Below are 10,715 nucleotides of genomic sequence, written 5' to 3' on the forward strand. Positions count from 1 at the left end.
TACTTTTATTTTGAATTAATTTCGTTGAAGTTACTTATCATTAGTGGTTGTTTGTTTATTCTTATTTTAACTATTTTAAGGATTAGCTACCCTTAGAATACATCAATTGTCAATCTTGTGATCTCGGGAAAGGGAATAGGGCGATAGAACATGGGAATAAGAAAGTTAAGGTTTGTAGTGTTTTATGAAATAAGGATTTTGAATTAGCATCTAGGATAGGGATGTACCTAGAAGCTTTACTTGAATCACACGTAGGATAATAGATTAAAGAACTTAATTGGACTATTACATCTTCGCTCAGTGATGTAGTTATAATATCCAAGTTAGGTAAATGGTTAGAGGTCGGAATACCATGATCATGAGATAAACCCTACGAATCAACAACCAAGATAAGTGATTTAATGAAAGAAGTTAAATAATGTAGTATGATTGTTTGTGAGCCTTAACCCTGCGCTTCTATCCATTGATTATCCAAAGTCATTACTTTTCCGTATTAGTTTAGTTTATTTTTAGTTTACAATTCTAAAGCTATATTGCTTACTTTTTCTCAATTTTTAAACTAAAATTAGATAGTCGGCGAATGCAAGTCTTTGAGCGATCGATACTTGGGCTTTATTGAAGCCACTTTACTACTTGATAAGACCATGTACACTTGCGTGTGCGCTTGGGTACTGTCAAGTTTTTGTTGTCGGGGACCTGTAAATAGGCAACTATCTTATTTTTAGTTTTTCTATATTGAGTTGTAAATATTTTTTGTGTGTTTTTAGTATCTTTTTATTTTCCTTTATTTTTATTTTTCTCACACTCTTCTTGAGATGCCAGTTTTTGATAGATGGTTATCGAGGGATGATGATTCTTGTCATTATTGTGTAGGATCCCACCATGAGGTTTTTTGTATAGATTTTGATCCAAATGTTTAGTGGGGACCTATTTGTTTCTAACCTATAGAGCAACCCACAAGTTGGTGTGTGGTTTGTTATAGTCTATATCACTCGGTAGATATGTGTGCTTTTAATCCTAATTCAGTCATGTTTGTGGGCAATTCTCAACAGAAAACTAAGGAGGTAGATGCAGATTTGACTTCCCAAATGGTTGCAGACAAAGTTATTGATAATTAGAAGAAGTCTAAGTACTCGAAAATTGAAATTGTTGAATATGTTAGGCAGATTCCACCACCATCACAAGAATTACAGCCACTCGATTGTCATTTTTCTTTAGAGACTGAAATTGAGATGGTGAATATGAGTGAGGGTATTGACAATAGTGTAAATTTTGAAGTGGTATGGGTTTTTCCTCACTCAAAGCACTTTTCTACATTATGTTTAGATAATGTCTTGTCTGTGGAATCATTTAAAATAATGGAAGAGTAAGAATATGAGGAACAAGAATCCTATATTCTTGATTCTACACCAGATAAGAAATATAAAAACACACCTCACTTTAAGGCTGAGTTGTCTACCATGCACATTCCATTAATCGATTCTTTAATTTTTGTACCACCAACCTATGAGTGAGGTAAAAAGATGGACGCAATGTTAGGGGTAAAATTTATATCCTTAAGATGGAGGAAAAAGTTGATTAGGTATTGCCGTGACACTAAATTAGGCGCTTCTTGGGAGTCAACCCAAGCTAAGGTATGTTTTATTTTTAACTATTTTTAGTTTTTACTTCACATAGTTTTTTTGGGATTGATTGGCAGATTATTAGAAAGTCTAAGTACCAGAAACCTGAGCTAAGAGCATGGAAAAAATTGAGTGTGGGGTTCCCCGAATCCTTTTCATGCAAAAGATGCTACTAGCTAGGCCTAGAGGCCTCAGGGAGTATTTTTATCTCTTACTTTTAAATTCACTTTGGGGACAAGGTAGATTTTTAAGTGTGGGTTAAAGAAGTTTCCAAATTTTGGCTTAATTTAAAATTTTTAGGATAGGAATAAGTGAGATATTTGAATTTGTACTATTTTTTATTGCATGGTGCAAGTGTTTTATTTGGTAAAAGCATGTTGATTGAGTGAATTACTATTTTTGAGACTCTTAGGCTCATCTTTATGACTCTTGTACTTGTTGGCTTAAATTTGAATTTATTTTATTTTTTGGTTGGGAGTCTATGATTATCCTATTGAGTTAAGCATGTGCCATGTGAATGTGAGATTTTTGTATATTCCTCGTTGCATGTGATGTCTAGAACTTTTCCAGTGTATGTGTAAAGAGAAATAAAAAGTATGGGTTTAGGAGATAATTTAGGCATTTCTTTGATAACCTTGTTTTATACCTTCTATTTGTCCTACCCTTGTGCATTATCCTAGTTAACCCCCATTGATCCTTTAGATTTTTCTTTGGCAACATCATAAGTAGACTAATTCCTTCTTTGATAGACCATGATCCAAAAAGCTCGTAAGTGCTTTAATAAAAAAAATTAATGTAGTAAGGAGTTAGAGAAATTAGAAGAAAATGGTGAAACTGATGTCCCAAGGTAATATTTATGGGTGTTAATAATTGATGTATGGTGGATGGATGTAATGTAATTTATTTCTAGAAATATTTCCATGATTATGACAAAAGAGAAAAATTGATTCATGTGGTCGTAAACTATGCGTCCACCAATTATTTGTGAAAATAATTAAAAGAGATGGGACAAAAAAACAAAAGATATGGGTGGATGAAAAAGTGTAATTTGGATGTTGGAGATTGGTTCTAAGTGTATAATGTAGTGTATTAAACCTCTTAGAAAGGTTAATTAGTATTCTTGGTCAAAATAGTTCTTACCCATCCCTTAGCCTACATTACAACCCATAAAAGACCTAATTGATCCTATACTTGACATTGTTATATTAGTAGAGCATTACACTAAGGGAAAGCTTATGGTTCATTATGTGTAACTTGTGAATTCCTTGTGAGTGTGAGCATAATTTGATTCTTGTACCCATTATTGTATAAATTGCATTATTTTGAGTGATTATGGGTAACTCACTTGTTATTAGGGGAACATGTTTGATGATTATGGATGATTTGTATGATATCCTTTATTAAGAAATAAGCATGAGTTTTCCAACTAGGTGAGTCAATTCTTGAGGCTAGGTTGTTTTTGAGCAGTGTGAGCTTTCAATTTGGTTGAAACATGCGTAGTGTTGTAAACATCATTCCATGTAGTCATTGTAGTACTAGCTTGAGTTTCTTGCATGTAGTAAAAGTGTGTAGTCTCTTCAGCTCATGATAATTAAAGTTAAGAATTGTTCGATGATGAACAAGGCTTTAAGTGTAGGGAGGTGATGTTGGGTGAATTTATGAATTTTAGCGTTGCTATGCTAGTCTTTTTAGCCTTGTTTTGAGGATTATTCATGTGCTTAATGTGGTGATAAAGATATAAATGTGAATCTAAGTGTAAATTTATGTGTTTACAATGCTTAATAGTGTTTCCACAAAATTTTTGATTCAAATTGATCATTTAGAAGTCAACGGAGAAAACTAGTGTGACTAGGTTGAGCTAAGTGTTTGTCGAGTCTATCGTATTGGGTTCTAACGTGTTTAATGAGTAACTAAGGTTGTTATTGTGTATTTATATGTGAAAATTTTTTTTGTTAATGTTCAAGGGTCAATTGGATCAAGACAATAGTCAAAACAATAAGTTAGAAATCAAATTGAATGAAGTCTATGCTTAGCTCGTGTTTCTAGTTCTCCATCTTGGATGTTGTATTATTTTGAGATCTAAATTGTTGTGTTTAATGATATATAATGATTTTTGAATGGATTATGATGATATATGAAGGATATAAGATCTTCAAATCAAGTGTAAACAACTCAAAAAGGCTTGGAATGGATCGCGGAAGCACAATACAAAACTTGACACAAATTTGGACACCTGAGATATCTTGGGCGAGTGAGAGCACGTGGGAAAGTAGATTGGTACATTCTACATACAAAAATACTCAAAAGGGACCCAAAAAGAGTGTACATGTGATATCCATGCATCACATGCTCCATTACTATAGAATACAGTGTGTGTCGCATGCTCTACTTCACCCCTAGACTGTCGTTGAGTCCTTAGCCAACACGTCTTGGGCTTACTCTATTTCTATAAATGAAACTTTGTAGACATTGTTAATCACTTTGGGGACATCTTAGAGCATAGGAGGATACCAAAACTTCTTTTTAGGTTTTATCATTCTTTAATTTAGTTTCTTTATGGTTTGTATCATCAATCCAAGAGATTGGATGATGAATATTTCCATTAAAGGCTAAACTCCCTCTCCAAGGTTAAGGTCAATATCATGACTACTTTTGTTTTGAATTAATTTCGTTGAATTTGCTTATCATTATTGGTTGTTTGTTTATTCTTATTTTAACTATTTTGAGGATTAGTTACCCTTAAAATACATCAATTGTCAACCTTGTGATCTCAGGAGAGGGAATAAGGCGATAGAACATGGGAATAAGCAAGGTAAGGATTGTAGTATTTTATGAAATAAGTATTTTGAATTCACCTCTAAGACAGGGATGTAGGTAGAAGCCTTACTTAAATCACACATAGGATGATAGATTAAAGAAATTAATTGGACTATTACATCCCCGCTCAATGATGTAGTTGTAATAATCAAGTTAGGTAAATAGTTAGAGGTCGGGAGACCATGTTCATGCAATTAACCCTACGAATCAGCAACCAAAATAAGCGATTTAATGAAAAAAGTTCAATAACATAGTATGATTGTTCGTAATACTTAACCCTGGACTTCTATCCTAACATAGTATGATTGTCCAAAGTCATTACTTTTCTACATTAGTTTAGTTTCTTTTAGTTTACAATTCTAAAACTATATTGTTTATTTTTTCTCAATTGTTGAACTAGAATCGGATAGTCGGCGAATGCAAGTCCCTGAGAGATCGATACTTGGGATTTATTTAAGCCACTTTACTACTTGATAAGACCACATACACTTTCGTATATGTTGTTAGAATACCGACCATCTTTTTCATGCATTGCTTAGCCATCATCAATCTCATCCATGTCGGTTTGGGTACCACCAACCCCAATTACTTAAACACTACCAGCGACCTAAGATTAATACTGGCTTCTAGATCATATAAATCCCTAGCAAATATGAAGGACCCAATTGTACATGGAATGGTAATGGATCTTGGGTCCTCCTTCTTCTATACCAATGATCTAGATGTAACAACACTATAGTGATGTACATTGTTAGTGGGCTCATAACTCACTATTTGTTTTCTAGTGACTAGATCTTTATTAGTTTTGCATAATCAGACATTTGCTCAAATACCTCTACAAGTGGTATGTTTACAGATAATTCATTCAGTATTGATAGAAACTTCTGAAATTTACCTTTTTTTGTCTACTTATTTAGAATCTAAGGACAAGGAGGGAGAGATATTTAAATTAAAACACCCAAGATCTTGGCCTTGCAAAAAATTTTAGCATTTGAGCATGTTGTCCAAGATACAATTGGACAAGAAACTCATACCCTTAGTATACGACTCGTATTCATTAGTCCCTCCCCTCTCATACCATAAGAACACTATGAGGATAGCATTCCATCCTTTGTATAACTTGTCCTTTCCTCACTCATACACAAGGGTATGAGTCATACCTAGGTAAGTTGTATAGTGCATGGTTCTTGGTGAAGAGTTGACTGTTGTTGATATGGGTCTTAGATAAAGTTGGGAAATAAGTCGTACCTTATGGATTTAACTCAATGGTAGGTATTTATACCCTTGACAGTGTATGTGACCTATGTGGGGCCTAGGTTATGAGTTAGGGTACCACTCATACCTTACGATACAGTTCCCTTGTGAGTCGTATAGGGGAGTCGTACGCTTGGATGGGGTCATTTTCCAACTTTTAAATAAGTGCCTTATGGTCATTTCCCTTGCCTAAAACCCTAATTCCCTTCACTATATAAGGCATTTTAACCTCCTAAATCTTTATTTTACAAGACTCAAACACTACAAAACACTCTAAACTCTTCTTGAAGAAAAATTGAAGGCTAGGGTTTGAAGAGTGCTTATCTAGAAGATAAAGAGGACTCAAGTTCTTAGTGAATCATCTTGTTTAAGGAATGTAACTCTTCCCATTTCTAAATAATTCTAAACCTATGTATTTCAAACTTGGATTAGTAAATGTACGTGGTGGTTTAGAAATCAAATGAAAAGGGTTTTGTTGCCTAATAATGAATAATGTTGTTTCTTGCTTAGACTTGTGTTTATACATATTATTGATTATGAATTGCATATGTGGATGCTTGTTATATCTATTATGCCATGAATTGCCTAATCTTGATGATTTTTTCCATGAAAATAGCTTCATTGAAGGTATGCACACATGGTGTTTGTTAAAATGTCTAAGTCAATTATTTAGTTACATGTTAGTGATGTTTTGAGTTAGGGTAATGGCCCAATAATCATGAATTATTGATAATTGATATTGTCAAGGTATTGAGGGCCATGTATTGTATAATTGATTACTTTGTTAGGTTAATGACTAATAAAGGATTGAAGCCCCTGAACAGGAATATGAATTTCAATAGGGTGTTAAACTAAAATGTGGTGAGAATGTAGTATAACCTTTCTAATAAAATATGAATAGTTATATGGGTATTGATGACCATAAATTGAATTCCTGATGAATGGAATCAAGGTACATTGTCCATTGGAGTAGCTAGTGGTTAAATGGTTTTGTGAAGGTCAAATATATTGGTCTAGTGATAATGAATGAGATAAGATATTGTTAATGAATGTGAACGCTTGATGAATGTTTGATAGAGGCCTTGTTGGCCATGTGAAGAGTAAGGGGATGTCTTTGATAGTTGGTTGGCTAAATGGGTCATAATCCCTAAAACACGAACTTCGATTGTGTTTGAATAAAAAGGTGTTTATAATAATAGTAATGATGAATGATTTATTGTATAGGTCTTGGTAACCATAAATGAACTTGTATTGTGTTGTGAACTAAGGCCTTGGGCCTATCTATATGATTAATGGTTAATTTGGGTCAACAAAGACCATGTGGTTGCCTATGGTGTTGATATGTAGTTTTGGTGGCTAGAATTACTGAATGGATTCGACTCATTATGTTTTGAATGGTATGGATATTGATATATGACAAAGGGGGGCTAGAATCCAAATATTAATTATTTATTATATAAGAGGTGTGTTGGTTTGTGGTCCAAGGCTACTTACCATACAAGGCGTGTTGGTTTGTGGTCTAAGTAAACTTACTACACAAGGCATGTCGGTCTGTGGTCCAAGTTCACTTACCATACAAGGCATGTTGGCTTGTGGTCTAAGTCCACTTACTAGACAAGGCAGGTTGGTTTGTGGTCCAAGTCCACTTACCATACAAAGCGTCTTGGTTTGTGGTCTAAGTCCACTTACTACACAAGGCATATTAGTTTATGGTCCAAGGTCACTTACTATACAAGGCGTGTTGGTTTGTGGTTCAAGTCCACTTACCATACAAGGCATGTTGTTTTATGGTCTAAGTCCACTTACCATACAAGGCATGTTGTTTTATGGTCTAGGTTCAAGACCTTCCATGTCGAGTAAAGTCTCTTTTACGGATGTGAAGTGTGCCATACTTATAAAAGAGAGTCTATGAGACATTTTAGGAAATATTTCCTTTTATTTTGTTTCAATCTTAGGATATAGAGTCTAAGGTCTTGAACTTCTCTAAATTTTGTTTACTATCTTTCAGATCATGCCTCCAAGGAGATCTGATACTCAGGTAAATTCTTCAATCCTGATTAGGGACAATATGGACGAAGCTCATCCAACTTCTGGAGTTTAGACTCGGGATAGGGCTGTAGCATCTGAACATCCTCATAGGGTTCCACCCATCCCCACCAACCCTACTTATGAGAGTGAAACTCCTCCTCATTTCTTTTAAGAGGTGCTTCTAATACTGAGTTTCGTTGCTTTATCAACCTCTTGACCCAATTGGTAGCTTCTCAATTTGGGCGTGGTGATTCTTTTGCTATATCCTCTAAGGCCACAAGGGTTGTATAATTAATGAAGTTTCACCCTCCTAAGTTTATAGGTGTTAAAGTTGAGGAAGATCCCTAAAGTTTCATTAATGAAATAGAGAAAATCTTCTAGATTATGTATGCGTCAGAGGTTGAAGGTGTTGAGTTTTCTTCCTACCAATTGAAAAATCTAGAATACCAAGAGTGGGAGATGTCTAGAGATATAGGTTCTAGTCCGGCTGAGTGGGAAGATTTCTCTAGTGCCTCATTTGACTGCTTTTTTCCTTAAGAGTTCAGGGAAGAAAAAATGGAAGAGTTTATGAATTTAAGGCAAGGTAGGATGTTTGTTAAGCAGTATGCCTTGGAATTTCATCAATTGTCGATGTATGCCCCATTGATGGTTTCTAGCATGAGAGCTAGGATGAGTAAATTTGTTTTGGGACTATCTCCCAAACTATCCCTTGAGAGTACGACGGCTTTGTTGATTAGCGTATGAACATCTCTAGGTTGGTTGCTTATGTGCAACATGTGAAGGAGGAAAAAAAAGAAATAGGGTGAGATTAGTGAGAGACAAGGTAAGAGGCCTCGACTTTCTAAGCTATGTAGAGGCCAACAGTCAGGTGGTGGGTTGTCTAAGAGGAAGAACTGGGTAAATGGTGATTCTCAGTTTAGTGGGTCCCAATCATAGACGACCTATCCCCTTGTAGATTCTGTGCTCAACATCACTATGGTGAGTGCGAGAAGGAGAAAAATAGATATTTTTATTATGATTAGATTGGGCATATGTAGCGGGAGTGCCCTTTTTGAGTGGCTACTGGGATGAAGAGCCCATATTGCTACTTCATCTACTTCTGCACTGAAAGGTGCTATCTCTGCTTCTATTTTTGGTACCGTCGTTAGATGGAGTTACTTGCATGCACTTTCTACTCACCAGGAGTTCGAGGCCTCTCCGAACATTATTATAGGTATGTTGAAAACCCCTTCTCTATGTTATGTATGCTTACTTTTTATGTTCAATCCCATCTAAAATTGTGTATATAAACTCCGTTTTAGGTCATTTGGGCTTTTTTTTCTATTTTTACCCGGATAAGAGACTCCGTTGTTGAAATGAGTCTATAAGAGATTTGTGGTAGTTGTTGGTAGTAAAGGAAGTCTTGCTGATTGACAGAGGTGGATATGATTGCATTTGATGTAATTTGGGGTGGATTGATTGCATTAATGCTATGCTACCTTAGATTGTTGAACACATAAGTTCATGCTTAAAATTCCCTAATGAGTTGATCATTGTACGGGAAAAAGTTTCTTTAGTGGCTAAAGAAAGGTTTGTCTCTTACCTAAGAGCCCAAAGGGTGATCCCAAAAGAGATGGCTTCGGTAAAGGTTCCATGTGGGAACCAACATTCTGAGAAAGCTACTTGGGAGGTGAAAGAAGACATAAAGTCCAAGTATCCACAATTAATTCCGTTCCAGAAACTCATGCTTGGGATATATGTTAGTATTCCTAACTTGGTTTATGTAATTGATAGCTAATGGGTTGAATACTCCGATGCTTACAATTTATTCATGTCTTGGTTAGATAAGGGATTAGTTCCTAATGCTTGAGTTGCTTTATACCTTTGAAAATTGATGGGTTCGAATCCCTAAACTTTGAAGGAGATAAGTGGAGTTGATAAATGATGGGTTTGAATCCCTAGTGAAATGAATGATGAATTGAATGATCATGATATGTGTTGTGTTGAATCATTATTTTATGCTTGATTCTAACTCATTTGAAAGATATTTTGATATGCAAAGATATGTTAGCTTGTGCTATTGCTTTCCTTACCTGTTATTCGAGGATGAATGATCCTAAGTTAGGGAGATTGAAACATGTAAGATCTTGGCCTTGCAAAAACTTTTGGCTTTTGAGCATATTATCCACAATATGATTGGACAATTTATTCGTACCCTTAGTATATGACTCATATACAATAGTCCCTCCCCTCTCATCACCTAAGAAGGCTATGAGGATAGAATTCTATCCTTTATATGACTTGTCCTTCCCTCATTCATACATAAGGTTATGAGTCGTACCTAGGCGATTCGTATAGTGCATGGTTCTTGGTGAAGAGTGGACTATTATTGATACAGGTCTTAGATATGCTTGGGATACCTGTGAATGCAACTTAATGGTAGGTAGTCGTACCCTGATAGATTATGTCACCTAGGTGGAACCTAGGGTATGATTCAGGGTACCACTCATATCCTAGGGTACGGTTCCCTTATGTATGGGGGAGTCATATCCTTGGACAGGGCCATTTTCCAACTTTTAAATAAGGGCCTTGTGGTTATTTCCCTTGCCTAAAACCCAAAGTCTCTTCACTATATTAGGCATTGTAGCCTCCTAAATCTTCAGTTTATAATACTTAAACACTCCAAAACACTCTAAAAGCTTCTTGAAGTAAGATTGAAGGCTAGGGTTTGGACGGTGCTCATCTAGAATATAAAAAGTAGACAAGTTCTTGTATAATCATCTTTTTTAAGTCATTTAACTCTTCCCCTTTCTAAATAACTCTAAACCCATGTATTTCACACTTGGATTAGTAAGTGTACATGGTGGTTTTGAAATTAAATGAAAAAGGTTTTGTTGCCTAATGATGAATAATTTTGTTTCTTGCTTAGAATTGTGTTTATACATGTTATTGATGATGAATTGCATATGTGGATGCTTGTTATATGTGGTTTAACACAAAGGTATTAAGTAACCC

This window comes from Capsicum annuum, chromosome 6 (genome assembly GCF_002878395.1).
Source record: "Capsicum annuum cultivar UCD-10X-F1 chromosome 6, UCD10Xv1.1, whole genome shotgun sequence".
NCBI lineage: Eukaryota > Viridiplantae > Streptophyta > Magnoliopsida > Solanales > Solanaceae > Capsicum > Capsicum annuum.